Source organism: Quercus robur, chromosome 9, assembly GCF_932294415.1.
Source record: "Quercus robur chromosome 9, dhQueRobu3.1, whole genome shotgun sequence".
In the NCBI taxonomy this organism is placed as follows: domain Eukaryota; kingdom Viridiplantae; phylum Streptophyta; class Magnoliopsida; order Fagales; family Fagaceae; genus Quercus; species Quercus robur.
In genome coordinates, this window is record NC_065542.1 from 47783113 (window position 1) to 47797883 (window position 14771).

At 38.9% G+C, this 14771-nt stretch overlaps 1 protein-coding gene and 1 long non-coding RNA gene across 7 annotated transcripts in view; both read left to right on the top strand.

Moving 5' to 3' along the window:
• Positions 1-1826: 1826 nt before the first annotated feature.
• LOC126698784 (uncharacterized) lies at positions 1827-3877 on the top strand. Its single transcript, XR_007646585.1, has 2 exons — positions 1827-2121; positions 3556-3877. It is a non-coding gene; the product is annotated as an uncharacterized LOC126698784 (long non-coding RNA).
• A 4280-nt stretch (positions 3878-8157) lies between these two features.
• LOC126698785 (probable disease resistance protein At4g27220) overlaps positions 8158-14771 on the top strand; it is a 171541-nt gene continuing 164927 nt past the window's right edge. For 2 of the 6 annotated variants that reach the window (XM_050396221.1, XM_050396225.1), the window contains exons 1-2: positions 8158-8613; positions 8697-8878. The gene's annotated coding sequence lies outside the window, so the exon portion shown is untranslated. The remainder of the gene's footprint in view (positions 8614-8696; positions 8879-14771) is intronic. The other 4 variants (XM_050396220.1, XM_050396224.1, XM_050396223.1 and 1 more) reach the window with 3 other exon arrangements.

A 14771-nucleotide genomic window follows, 5' to 3' on the forward strand; every position in this document is an offset into this window, starting at 1 on the left:
CTAAAGGACACAATTTTCATTTTAGCTCTTTATATTGACCATAATGATTATATTTGTCAGTAATTTGACCTTTAAGTGCCAAATAAATATTGTCTATTTAGACATGTCACCCATAGAAGTTAATTTATGTTAGTAATCTGATTGTTAAGTGCTGAATAAATGTTGTCCATTAACACATGTTACCCATATAAGTCCATTTTTGTTAATAGGGAAATGTTAACGGATTATAATAATATGACTGTTAAGGGTCTGTTTGAGATCTGCTTATTTTCCTGAAACTGACATTTTTTTGCTGAAATACAGTAGATAAAGGAAAAAACTAGTTAAAATAATACAGTAAGATCCATGAATAGTATCAAAAAGTGCAGTGGGACCTATAAATAGTAGTAAAAATAAACTAAATAATAAAATAAATTGACTTTTTAATTTGTGCCAAACGCAAACTAAGTATCAACTAAGTACTGTTCATTAAGAGGTACAACTCACCCATACAATACTAGGTGTCAAAAGATTATTAAGGAAATTAGACGACATGAGTAATATGAAATGGAATCAAATATGTATGGCCAAAAAAAAAAGAAAATTTAAACATAAATGATAAAAATAAAAGGGTTTTACTAATGTATATACCCTAAGGGCATACATTGGTAAACCATTTCTGGAAATATTTTATGGGAAATTGAATAAGTAATTAACTGTTTTAACAGTTTTTTCAATTTCTCATAAAAACTTTCTTAAAATGAATAATTAATGTATGCTTAACCCGACTCAAAATAAAAATAACCTAAAATTTTAAGGATAAAATTAGTATTTTAATAAATTATATCATAATTTAAAAATCAATTTACAGTAATCTTGTCAACTGCAAACGCAGGCTTTGATAAACTCCTAGATGTTCCAAAAAAAGAAAAACAGAGTACTTTAAACAACTCGATAATTCAGTTTCAGCCTCCCTCTATGGCACTATCCAATAAAAATATGGTCAAGAAAAACAACGAGAAATTAAAGAAGAGGAAAAATCAACTCAATAATTCTGCCTCCTTATCTTTGATAGTTGTACTGTTGTCCCACTCCCTGCTTCCTTATCTTTAATAATTCAAAAGATTCGCTTCAAGTTGTGAATCTAGAATTTTCAAAAAGCAAAACGATAATAACTGTAAAGCATGATTGGTCACCCATATTACGAATAGATAAGGTAACGACAAAGACTTCCATGCTTATTTATTTATTTATTTTTTGATGCATGTAAATGTCTATAACTTTTTGAACAGTTAACTAATCTCTTCCATATGCATTTTATCTTCTTTCTAATATACATTAGATAATTACAATTAAGGATGAACTCCTTATGAGTGTCTCTAATAGTTGCTTAAAATATTTAAATTTAGAACTTCATGAATCACAAGAGGTTTGGAAAATTACTGTGCCAATCCTTTAAGATTTTCTACCTTAAATTGGAAGTATAGTTAAATCTCTCTCTCTCTCTCTTTCATATAGTTGTATACTTAATCTTTTTAAGTTATATGCGACTAAGCACCCCATTCGTACTTTTTGACAAGATATACATGTAAAATTTAACTTTAATGTATTAATTTGTCAAATATTGTATTAGGTGAATGAGTGAACACCAACAATACTCTTTGTATAGTGAATTAATATTGGCTCAAATTAATGACATTTAAATAGGATTGTAGATTCAAGAGATTTTATGCATATATGCTCATAAGAATATAGACTTGATTCCAGCTTACTTATATCGCGTTTTTCAATATTTTTTTCCTTTTACGTAAACTGTTTGTCCATGAGGCATTATCTTATGGGGGTCATTCTATGGTACCTCCACTTTTTTTTAGTGGGTACGGTACCCACCCAAATCATAACCATTAAATTTTTAATGTTTTAATCTTGACCGTTAATTTAACTTTTGTGTGTACCAATTACCGGTTTAGCAGGTCAGGTATAAAAACAAAAAACAAAAAAAAATCAAATGTGTTCCTCTCTTGTGTTCAAATTTTCTCAGATTCGTTCTTGTGTTCATCGATCTCCTTTCAATATCCCGTCGATTTACCCATCATTGAAGGTTTTTCAAAAAGATCAAAATCGTTTTGACTATTATTAAAGGTAAAGATTAAAATAACAAACCCTAATTTCACTGCTATTGTTCTCTATTTCTTTGTTGGATTATTGGAGCAATATATGTGATTGCAAGTTTGTTTGTTTTTGTTTTTGTTTTTGTTTTAATTTCAAATTTTTAGTACTGTTTAAATACTTCATTCGACATGATAGAATACTTCATTTTTCTTGCGGCTATTGGGTACAGGGTGGGTGAAAGGAGACTCCTTTCATATCAAAATTCCATTCTTAAGATCTTGGACAGGAGATGTATTTCATTATATTATTTAATATACCATCTATGTAAATAGCTTGACTTGTTGGAATTAGAAGTTGATTACTGGATCTTTGTGATTTGGGGCAAATGGGTCATTATAGCTATCTATTTTGGTCATTTATTCAATCTGAAAAGTTTGAGGAAATAAAAGGAATTAGTGGAATAGCAGGATGTTACTTTGTATTAATACAAGAACTAGAATTCCAGCTATTGGACTTGGATCATGGAAGAGCGATGGAGAACTCTGTGGAGAAGCTGTAAAAAGACATAGTCAGTTGGGTATTGTCATATAGATTGTGCAAATCTTTATGAGAATGTGTTTGAAGTTGGGGAACCTCTCATAGAAGACCATAATGTTTTTGTGTAGAGCCTAATCAAAGGGAGGTTGGATCTGAAGTAAATACACTTTAAGGTTGGGTTTTGTTATTTGGGTTTATGGTAGATGCCTTTGTGTTGACACTCTCACAAAACTAGATGCTTAATCTTGAGATCATGCTTTTGTGTTGGCACGACTTGCAGTAGGGAGGGATTTTAGACTTGGACAGATTTCTAATATGATACTGACCTTAGAAAATTAGTGAGTCTTGGTTCAAATATCATAGCATAACATATGTCCAAAACACTAGCTGCAGATCTATGTTAAAGGCCATTTAACATAGTTAATGTCCATGTACCTTATATTGACCATACAGTTTTAGTAATTTTCTATGATGACACCTTGACTACCTATCCATTACATAATACTTTGCCTCATTTTGGTATCCATTTCAGACATAAACATATATGTCTATCCTGTTAAATTGGTCTTTCATTCACCATTTGTTTGGGTGCCCATAACTCATTATCAGATATAATGATTGTGACAACTGATATCCATGTATTTGGCATCTATCACTTTGCTAATGGTCACTGTTATGAGGGGCCATGGCATGAAAGTTTTAAGCAGGAATATGGTATGTATACATTCTGAAAGGTAGAAAAAGATGTGGTTAATAAGATGCTGGCACCCTTAAGCATGTTTTACCCCCACTAACTAATACAGTCCTTTGAGCAGTTTAAGTATTTATTGACATTAATATCCCATTGATTCATCATTTTCATGTTCCTTATTATCAAGTGTTGTTCCTAATCACACTGTCACATTTCTTTATGTGATAAAATTGCAGGCTGGGAGAAAAATTGCAGAGATGGCTGCAAATAAAGCTGCCACTACTGCTATAGTTGCTTTTGTCAAAATTGTTTATTAGATACAGATGGATGAGAAATTTTGCAATACAAATAGCTAAGAAATTGGCTTTGTTTGATATTGTTAATTTTACAAATTTTAGTATTTTAAAGATGTCAACCCAGTGAGCAAAAGCTCATTGGATTTTGAGAGAGGGAGAAAGAGATTATGTTTAAGGTTTTGTCAAAGACATTGTAACTTGTATATACACCATTTACATCAACGGAAGATGAATTTTGAAAGATTAAAATCTTTCTACCTTTTTTATTTTCCCAACATTTTCAATCATCCCTAAACTTAGTGATTTCTTGTGGGGTACATGATGCATGTAGCTCCATTATTATGCATTCACACTGAAATAATGAATTGTAGGTATGATGCCAACTTGTCTAGCATACGATTAAGGACAACAACACTAGAGCCTTATCTAAAATTTTGGGGCCTTAAGTTGCCTCTTTGGATTGATTCAAAAAATTTAATGTTGTATTTTTGGATGGAGGAAAACTATCACTACTATCAATGTTTCTCTATTTTTCAGTATCCATTACAATAAGAGCTTGTGTGTGTGTGTCTATATATATATATATATATATATATATATATATATAAATGAGGGGATAGAGATTGAAGCAACTAAAAGAAAACAAGGCCATAAATTAAATAACTAAGTTTCAACTCCTAGTAAATAGGTCTTGCTTACACTAAGGAATTAAGGTGGGTATCTAAATTCTCAAGCTTAAATGTTTCCCCAAAAGAAAAAAATCTCAAGCTTAAAAGAAATTATATTTTTTATAAGTTAACAATTTTAACCCTTTTTTCTTATCATTTAAGCAATGGAAATAAAATATAAAACAAATCATCAATATCTTATAGACCTAAACGCTATCAATTCTAAGGGTATTTTAGTCATTTTCTAGGTTCCAAGGTCATTTCAGTCCTTTTTTAGGTTCTAAGGATATTTCGGTAATTTTAGAGGGAATTAGGGGTATTTTGGTCATTTTTTAGGTTTCAAGGGTATTTTAATCCTAAAGTTTTTGGGGGTCATTTCAATCATTTTTGAGGTACTAAGGGTAGGAGTGTTCGCAAGTCGGATTGGGCAGGTAAAGGCCAATATTTCTATCTACTCTACCACTAACGGGTTGGGAAAATTTCAATCTGCTATCAACCCACCGAATTCTAAATCCAGCAAATTAGTTACAAATTTTGGCAGTTTCAACTCGATGGGTTAGGTGGGTTGGGCGGGTTGACATTATTTTTTTGATAAACTACACAATATATATACTTACATATAAGGATAACCAACATTGGTGCCTAAACTAACCGTATTACAAATTATAAGAAGTTAAGAACCACTAAGAGTATTACATGTGCACAACAATAAAACTAACTCTATTATTAGAAACTAAATGACCTTTAGCTTTTCAATCTAATGTTACATGTCGTTTTGTATTTGTTTGCATCTTCAGTGGATTGATTTGAGTTTGTAGGTATAGTTGGCTTTACATGTAATAACATAACCTTTTTTATAATATATACAATGGATCAAAAGACAAAATATTTTGTAGATTTACAAGAATATATGGAGCCCAAATAAAAAAGACAAACAACATACTCAAAAAAATACAGATACAAACATTACACAATACAAGAAAATTACCTTTGTGATTGTCTAGGAGAGTACGCTGTTGATGAAAGGTGAAGAATTGAAGGGATATATATATATATATATATATATATATAAAAGGCTTCAATGTTGGCTGAAGGTGAAGGCTAAATACAAAGTGTATGTTACAAGGTCATTTCAATTATTTTTTGGTTTCATAGTCATTTTGGTCAATTTTTTTAGTATCTAAGGATATTTCAATTATTTTTTAGGTTTATAGGATATTTCAGTCATTTTCTTTTTTAGGTTTTAGGGTCATTTCGGTCATTTTTTAGGTTTTAAGGATATCCTAGTCATTTTTGAGAGTTTCGAGGTTATTTTGGTCATTTTTAAGTGTTAAGACGCGTTTTGGTAATTTTAGTATATTTAAGGGTATTTCGGCAATTTTAGAGGTTTTAGGAATGTTTTTGTTATATATATTCGTTGATTATTTGGTAATTCGACGGGGTTGGGTTGGGTTGCCTATGCCCATATGTAATGTTGGTTCTGTTTAATGTGATGATGAAACTGTCAAATACGAGTAAACAATAAAAGAATCATTGAATGTGACAAAAGTACAGTCACATGTGATGTTAGTATTGCCTAATGTGACGATGGAACTGTCAAATGTGAGAAAAAAAAAAAGAAGGAAACTACCAAATGTAACAAAAGTTCAATCACATGTGATATTGGTATTGTTCAATGTGACAATGAAATTGTCAAATGTGATAAAAAAATTAAAGTACCACCGAATGTGAGAAAAGTACGGTCAAATGTGATGTTAGTACTGCCTAATGTGACAATGAAACTATCAAATATGAGAAAAATTAAGAAAACCACCAAATGTGACAAAAGTACAGTTACATATGATGTTAGTATTGCACAATGTAAGGATAATACTGTCAAATGTGAGAAAGAAAAATAAAGTACCACAAAATGTGAGAAAAATACGGTCAAATGTGATGTTAGTGCTGCCTAATATGACAATGGAATCATCAAATGTGGGAAAAAAAAACCACCAAATGTGACAAAAGTACAATCACATGTGATATTGGTACTGCACAATGTGAGGATGGAACCGTCAAATGTGAGAAAAAAAAATAAGGAAACCACGAAATGTGATAAAAGTACTATCAAATGTGATGTTAGTACTGCACAATGTGAGGATGGAACTGTCAAATGTGAGGGGAAAAAAAAGGAACCACCAAATATGACAAAAGAACTGTCAAATGTGATATTGGAACTGCACAATGTGAGGATGAAATTGTCAAACATGAGAAAAAATAAGGGAACTACCGAATGTGACAAAAGAACTGACATATGTGATGTTGGAACTGCACAATATGAGGATGGAACCGTCAAATGTGAGAAAAAAAAGTAAGGAAACTACCAAATGTGAGAAAAGAACTGTCACATTTGATATTGGAATTACACAATTTGAGGATGGAACCGTCAAATGTGAGGAAAAAGTAAGGAACCACCAAATGTGAGAAAAAAACTGTTACATGTGATATTGGAACTGCACAATGTGAGGATGGAACCGTCAAATGTTAGAAAAAAAGTATGGGAACCGCTAAATGTGAGAAAAGAAATGTCACATGTGATGTTGGAACTGTATAATGTAAGGATGGAACCGTCAAGTGTGAGAAAAAAGTAAGAGAACCACCCAACATGAGAAAAGAATTGTCACATGTGATGTTGGAACTGCATAATATGAGGATAGAACAGTCAAGTGTGAGAAAAAAGTAAGGGAACCACCTAATGTGACAAAAGAACTGTCATATGTGATGTTGGAACCGCACAATGTGAAGATGAAACCGTTAGATGTGAAAAAAAAAAATTAAGGGAACTACCAAATGTGAGAAAAGAATTGTCACATGTGATGTTGGAACTGCACAATGTAAGGATGAAACTGTCAAATGTTAAAAAAAAGTAAGAGAATTGCCAAATGTGAGAAAAGAACTGTCATATGTGATGTTGGAACTGCATAATGTGAGGATGGAACCGTCAAGTGTGAGAAAAAAAATAAGAGAATCACCCAACGTGAGAAAAAAAACTGTTACATGTGATGTTGGAACTGCACAATATGAGGATAGAACTGTCAAGTGTGAGAAAAAAGTAAGGGAACCACCTAATGTGACAAAAGAACTGTCATATGTGATGTTGGAACCGCACAATGTGAAGATGAAATCGTCAGATGTGAGAAAAAAAAAAGTAAGGGAACCACCAAATGTGAGAAAAGAACTGTCACATGTGATGTTAGAACTGCACAATGTGAGGATGAAACCGTCAAATGTGAAAAAAAAGTAAGGGAACCACCAAATGTGAGAAAGAACTGTCACATGTGATGTTGAAACTGTACAATGTAAAGATAGAACCGTCAAATGTGAGAAAAAAGTAACCTGGTATAGCAGGTTACCTATTAGTGGGTACCGTACCCCCTCTTTTTTTGGGGGGTACAGTAGAATTACTCTATCTTATGGAAGATAACTCGGAAAAGGATTGGATTGTCAAATTCAAAATCCTAAACCACACAGTTATTAGGTTTGGTGGCTGATGACAGGAGAAAACTGACCAACAATAGGATTATGTGATTTAGATTAAGTGAAATGGAGAGAGAGTTTTTTTTTTTTAATTTTTTTTATAGAATTTATTTTTTATATATAACAATATAAAGGGTGCTTAAGATCTAAAGTTTTTGAGCTGATGAGTTTTAGTTAGCACAATTGGCAAAATATTTTAATTTCAAATAAAAAATTTGGTATTCAAATTTACCTAAATAAAAAATTCAATTGATGTTTTAAGATGATGGTAAAAAATAATTATCATAAAATATATAGGTTAAAATTTTATTATTTTTATTTAAAAACAAAAAGTCAATGAGCAAGAAAAGAAACTCTCTTCTGTTGAGGTCCATTAAAAGACTTTTCCTATTCTACTTTCCTTCGTTTCTCTTGTCCTCTGAAATCATTTTCGCAGCACCTTCTGTTTCGTCAATCTTTACCCTCTCACTTTGGTTTTATTTTGCTCCACTTTTCAAAAAAAAAAAAAAAAAAGAGTTTGATACTTTCTACTTTACGCCTTTAATTTTCGTTGCAGTCATCCTCTTAGTTTGGTTTTGCTTTGCTCTAGTTCTCAAAAAAAAAAAAAAAAAAAAAATTTATAGTAAAGAGTGAGATTTTCCCGACTTTTTACCTTAATCTTCGTTGCAGTTTTTTGTATTATCATCCTCATTCCATCGTTTTAATTTTACTTAGCTTCACATCTCAAAAGAAGAAGAAAAGTCCAGCTAGCTTAATCGTCACTGCTGCTCTCATTTACTATAGCCACTATCCTTGATCTGCTAAAATAAGAGAGGTACTTCCTTTTAGTTCCTCAATTTGATTTTTGTTGCAGTTTGTTACACTGATTTACTTTTTCTTTTTTAATTTTCATTTTAGTTTGTTCTACTTATCATTTGTCAAGACAGTCAAGGAAGGAAAAAGAAGAAGGAAAGCAAATTGAGAAAGAACGAAAGAAGGAAGAAAGGAAGGAAAGAACAAGATGTCATCTACTGTTTCCCGTTTTCTGATACTCAGCATAGTGACTGTCTGAGTCTAAAACAACCTGCGGCTCTGATTCGGTAACCTTCTTATTGCTTTTTATCTCATTCATCCTTAGACATGGTTCTTTACGGTTGTAATCACTGTAGTCTGTTACTAATTTGGTGCTTAATTATGGATCTAATAGCTGCCCTTAAAATAAAAATTTATAATAAAAAAATGGCAAAATCGGAGATAGGGATTAAGAAAAGTGTTTGTGGGGCCAGGCCCAAAATAATGGGCTAGTTAAGTACGGGTCCGTCCGAGAAGCATCGTGTCCGAGGAGAAGTCATAGCCAAAACATTATTCCAGCCCAACTGCGGTAAAAGAAACCTGTCCGAGGAGTAACACCTCCTCGGGCACTACGAAGTCCAGACCAAGAGCTCGCCCCAACCACTGCAGCTCGTCCTCCAAGCATATAAAAAAGAATAAAACCCAAAATATCTCATGGAAAGCTGCTACCACCACATTAAATGTGTCACAACCACCCTCTTGGCCGCATTAATGAGGAAAAGACCCCTGAACAGTACTACCTTGGCCACTGCAACTCACAAGGGAGTGATAAAGGTGTCTGATAGAACAGGTGCTCAAGTAGGGGCTTAGATGATCAACAAGTGTAAGGTTCAAATAAGAATGAGAGAGCTATATAATGTAATGGAGTCCCTCAAAGAGGGGGACGGAGAATGTATTGAGCACTCAGGAAATAGAATCTTCTGCTGAATACCCATTCTTGTGTTTTTATTCCTGCAACAATATTCTCCATGCATCAGACCGACTAAGCTCACTGAGGCTAAGTTCTTTAACCCATCCTCTATAAGTATTTATTGTGTGTTGCGCCTTGGACCAAGGCCTGATCAATAGGGTTTGGGCCAGGAAAATCGTGCAACTACAATTGGCGCCGTCTGTGGGAAGAACTAGGGCATCAGCTAGCACAATGGTCGAGTATGGCAGAACTAGGCCCACACCAGGAGAATCCTCACCAGGCTAACTCCCAACAGACACAACCTGCCGAGTCCCAGAGGCAAAATAACCCCACCAACCCAGGCGGCAGGGGGAATCGTGAGGGAAGTGTGCATACTATCCGGACGAGCCAGAGCCACACTCAGACAGGTAGTCACGTGTCCTGGAGGCGAAATAGTCATCAGGCCATGCAGCGAGAGATAGATAACCTGAAAAGGGAGTTACGACGTGTGCGGCGAAAACGATCTCCCTCTGACTCAGACGAGTCTTCTAATGCGGAGGATGCGAGTTACCGACGGAGGTCAAGGACCCCCCCAAGTGAAACCTTTTCCTACGAAAGGGAACCACGCCCTGTACGGAAGTATGAGAACCCATCCAGCAAGGGTTCGGGGAACGATGTTATGAAGAAGGCGCTGGACCAGGTTTCAAGGTCACCCTTCACGTATAGAATTGAAGGGGCTAAGCTGCCTCGACGCTTCAACCAACCGGCATTCGCCATCTATAACGGCCGAGCAGACCCGGTAGAGCATGTGAGCCAGTTTAACCAGAAAATGGCAATCTACTCGCAAAATGAAGCCCTAATGTGCAAAATCTTTGCATCCAGCTTGGGATCAATGGCGATGAGGTGGTTCAACAGCCTGAAGATAAATTCCATAGGCTCCTACAAGCAGCTTACTCAAGCTTTTTGCTCCCGTTTTATCACAAACACCAGAGTCCCTCGACCCCTTAGTTCACTATTGTCCCTATCCATGCACGAAGGAGAGACCCTGAAAGCATACTCGGATAGATATTGGGAGGCGTATAACGACTTAGATGACAACCATGATGATGTTGCTATCAGCACGTTCAAAAGTGGCCTTCCCACCGAACATGGCTTAAGGAAATTCCTCACTGGTAAACCAGTTGCCGACGTTCATCAGTTGATGGATAGGATCGACAAGTACAAAAGGGTGGAGGAAGATCAGTTGTAAGGAAGGGGAAAGGAGAAGGTCGTCCCCCCCAAAGCAAATGACTTTAGGTCGGAACGGTATAACCCTAGCCAGCCGAGGAGGGATTTTTCGCGACAGGCTGGACAGAGCCACCCACAAACAGTGAATGCCGTGTTCAGGGAGTCGGTGCAACAGGTGCTGGAGAAAGTAAGGAACGAGCCCTATTTTAGATGGCCAGGAAAGATGGCCGGAGACCCTTCTAAACGTAACCAGGACCTGTACTGTCACTACCATCAGGACCATGGGCATACCACTGAGGATTGCAGGAATCTATGGAATCACCTAGATCAGTTGGTCCGAGAAGGGAAGTTACGTCACCTTCTGCACCCCTCGAGCGGCCATCCCGGTTAAGCAATACAAGAGTCTCGAAAGGATGTGTCCTTAAGACCCCCTACCGGAACGATACATGTCATCCTCGCTGCACCAGGAAGAACTGGGCCACCCATCCCCAGGGTACTGGCTGTTGATCGGCTCCCCTCCGAGGACAGGCATAGGGAACCCAAGAGGTCAAAAAAGCGAAGCTCTTTGATACTGGGATTCTCGGACGAGGATAAGAGAGGAACTATTCAACCTCACGACGATGCCTTGGTGGTTACGTTAAGAATTGGAGGCTTCGATGTGAGAAGGGTGTTAGTAGACTCGGGAAGTGCGGTAGAGATAATGTACCCTGATCTATACAAGGGGCTGAACCTGAAGCCGGAAGATTTGGCAGCTTATGATTCCCCCCTTCTCAGCTTCGAAGGGAGGATTGTTACACCAAAAGGGCAGATCCGACTACCCGTGCAGACTGGGTCGGAGGTGGTGGAGGTAAATTTTATCGTGGTCGACGCTTACTCACCCTACACCGCAATAGTTGCAAGGCCATGGATCCACGCCCTAGAAGCCGTATCCTCCACGCTCCACCAAAAAGTAAAATACCCATCCAGAGGACAAGTAGAAGAGATCCGAGGAGATCAGGCCGTAGCCAGGAAGTGTATGGTTGCCGTCATCTTACATCGGCCCGCTGCTGAGTCCTCTACCCCATAGAGCTTATAGTAACCAGCCTCCTCGGCCAGGCAAGGGGATGGGCTAGCCGAGGAGATAAGGTGTGAAAGTTTAGATAAGATCGCTGTCAACAACGACCCGAAGAAGTTTTTTCAGGTCGGCTCTGAGTTGCCTTCTCAAGAAAAAGAGGAACTGGTCAGATTTCTCAGAGGAAATGTCGACGTGTTTGCATGGGACGCCTACGACGCCCCGGGAGTCGATCCTAGCCTTATTTGTCACCACCTGAACGTCAACCCCTCTTCCACTCCGAAGAAGCAGCCACCCCGACGCCCTTCAAAGGAACACGCTAGTGCCGTAAGAGACGAGGTGGCAAAACTGGAAAAAGTAGGAGCTATCAAAGAGGTCTTTTACCCCGAATGGTTGGCAAACACGGTGGTGGTAAGGAAGAAGACAGGGAAGTGGAGGGTCTGCGTGGACTTCACGGACCTGAACAAGGCGTGCCCAAAGGACCCATTCCCCCTACCCCGAATCGACAGGTTGGTGGATGCAACCGTGGGTCACCCTCGGATGAGTTTCCTGGACGCCTTCTAGGGCTATCATCAGATCCCCCTTGCGCTAGAAGACCAAGAGAAGACGGCTTTCATGACGCCCATCGGAAATTATCACTATAAGGTGATGCCGTTTGGGCTGAAGAACGCAGGCTCAACCTACCAAAGGATGATGACCCGGATGTTCGAGCAACAGCTGGGCAAGATCATTGAGGTTTACATAGACGATATGGTTGTAAAGAGTAAAAGGGTGTCTGAGCACGTGAAAGACCTCGAAAAAATCTTCGCTATTTTAAGGGAACACCGGTTGCGGTTGAATGCTTCCAAATGTTCATTCAGGGTCGGGTCGGGGAGATTTTTAGGGTACATGGTAACCCACAGGGGAATAGAAGTGAGCCCCGATCAAATCAAAGCAATAAACAGCCTACAGGCTCCTCGGAACCCGAAGGAAGTGCAGAAGCTCACTGGTATGATCGCAGCATTAAACCGGTTCATATCGCGGTCAGTGGATCGATGTCGACCTTTTTACCTCCTGATAAATAAGTGGAAAGGGTTTGAATGGTCGGAGGATTGTGTTCGGGCTTTCCAGCAGTTTAAGGAATACCTGTCACGACCACCCATCATGTCCAGCCCTGAGGCAGACGAGGTGTTGTTCGCATACATCGCTGTAGCTCCCCATGCTGTAAGCCTGGTATTGATACGGGATGATAATGGGGTGCAGCGACCGGTTTACTATGTGAGCAAATCACTACATGAGGCCGAGGTGCGATACCTACCTCTAGAAAAGGCAATTCTGGCAGTAGTACATGCCACCCGGAAGCTCCCTCATTACTTTCAGGCGCATACGGTCATCGTTCTAACTCAGCTTCCCCTTCGAGCAGTGCTTCGAAGCGCTAACTACACAGGAAGGATCGCCATGTGGAGTGCGCTTCTGGGGGCCTTTGATATTAAATATATGCCCAGATCCTCCATCAAAGGTCAGGTCCTCGCAGACCTGGTAGCAGAGTTTGCTGAACCCTCTATAGAAACAATAACCGAGAAGAAAGGCATGGATGGAAAATCGGTTGGTGTAATTTCAGCAGGGGGGACCTTGCATTGGAAGGTCTACGTGGATGGCGCGGCCAACCAGAGAGGATCTGGAGTTGGGATAGTTTTAATATCACCGAACGGTGCCGCCATTGAAAAATCACTGAGGCTCGGATTTTCGGCTACGAACAATGAAGCCGAATACGAGGCCTTACTTCAAGGGATGACAATGGTTCAAAGATTAGGCAGAAAAGTAATAGAAGCATTCTCGGACTCCAGGTTGGTCGTCGGACAAGTGATGGGTGAGCTGGAAGCCAGAGATGCTAGGATGCAAGAGTATCTAGGACAAGTCAAACACCTGCAGATGAGTTTTGAGTCATTCAATCTGACGCACATTTCCAGAAGTGTAAACACTCATGCAGACTCGCTGGCCACTCTTGCCACGTCCTCGGCGCATAATTTGCCACGAATGATCCTTGTTGAAGATCTAGTCCAGGCAAGTCCCATCAGCAGAAACCCGGCCCAAGTCCATCAGATCAGACAGAGTCCCAGCTAGATGGACCCCATAAAGAACTTCCTCCAAAACAACATCTTACCGGAAGAAAAACTAGAGGCCGAGAAGATACGTAGAAATGCTCCTCGGTTCTGGCTATCAGAGGACCACAAACTATATCGGCGTTCCTACTCTGGATCGTACCTACTCTGCGTACATCCAGAAGAATCCGAGTCTCTACTTGAAGAGTTACACGAGGGAATTTGTGGAAGTCACACCGGAGGAAGGTCGCTGGCGCACAGGGCACTCACCCAAGGATACTGGTGGCCGAACATGCAAAGGGAGGCCCAAGAATACGCTAAAAAGTGCGATCAGTGCCAAAGATTTGCCCCGAATATCCACCAACCCGGAGGGGTTCTCAACCCACTCTCTAGCCCATGGCCGTTCGCACAATGGGGTCTTGATATTGTCGGACCTTTCCCCAAAGCTGCGGGGAACAAGCGATACATGATAGTCGGAACCGATTACTTCACTAAATGGGTGGAAGCTGAACCTTTGGCCAACATTAGGGACATGGATGCCCAGAAATTCATCTGGAAGAACATTATCACCCGCTTCGGAACTCCACGTACACTCATTTCCGACAACGGTCTTCAATTAGATAGTAAGAGCTTTAGGGAGTATTGCCGCGAGTTTGGGATCATTAACCGATATTCCACCCCCGCCTACCCCCAAGGAAATGGGCAAGTCGAGGTCGTGAACAAGGTCATAGTGAACGGGCTGAAGAAAAGACTGGATGAGGCAAAGGGGAGATGGGTAGAAGAGCTCCCGCACGTCTTATGGACCTATCGGACAACGCCGCGACGTTCAACCGGTGAGACCCCCTTTTCGATGACTTATGGGGCTGAGGCCGTGCTCCCAATCGAGAATAACT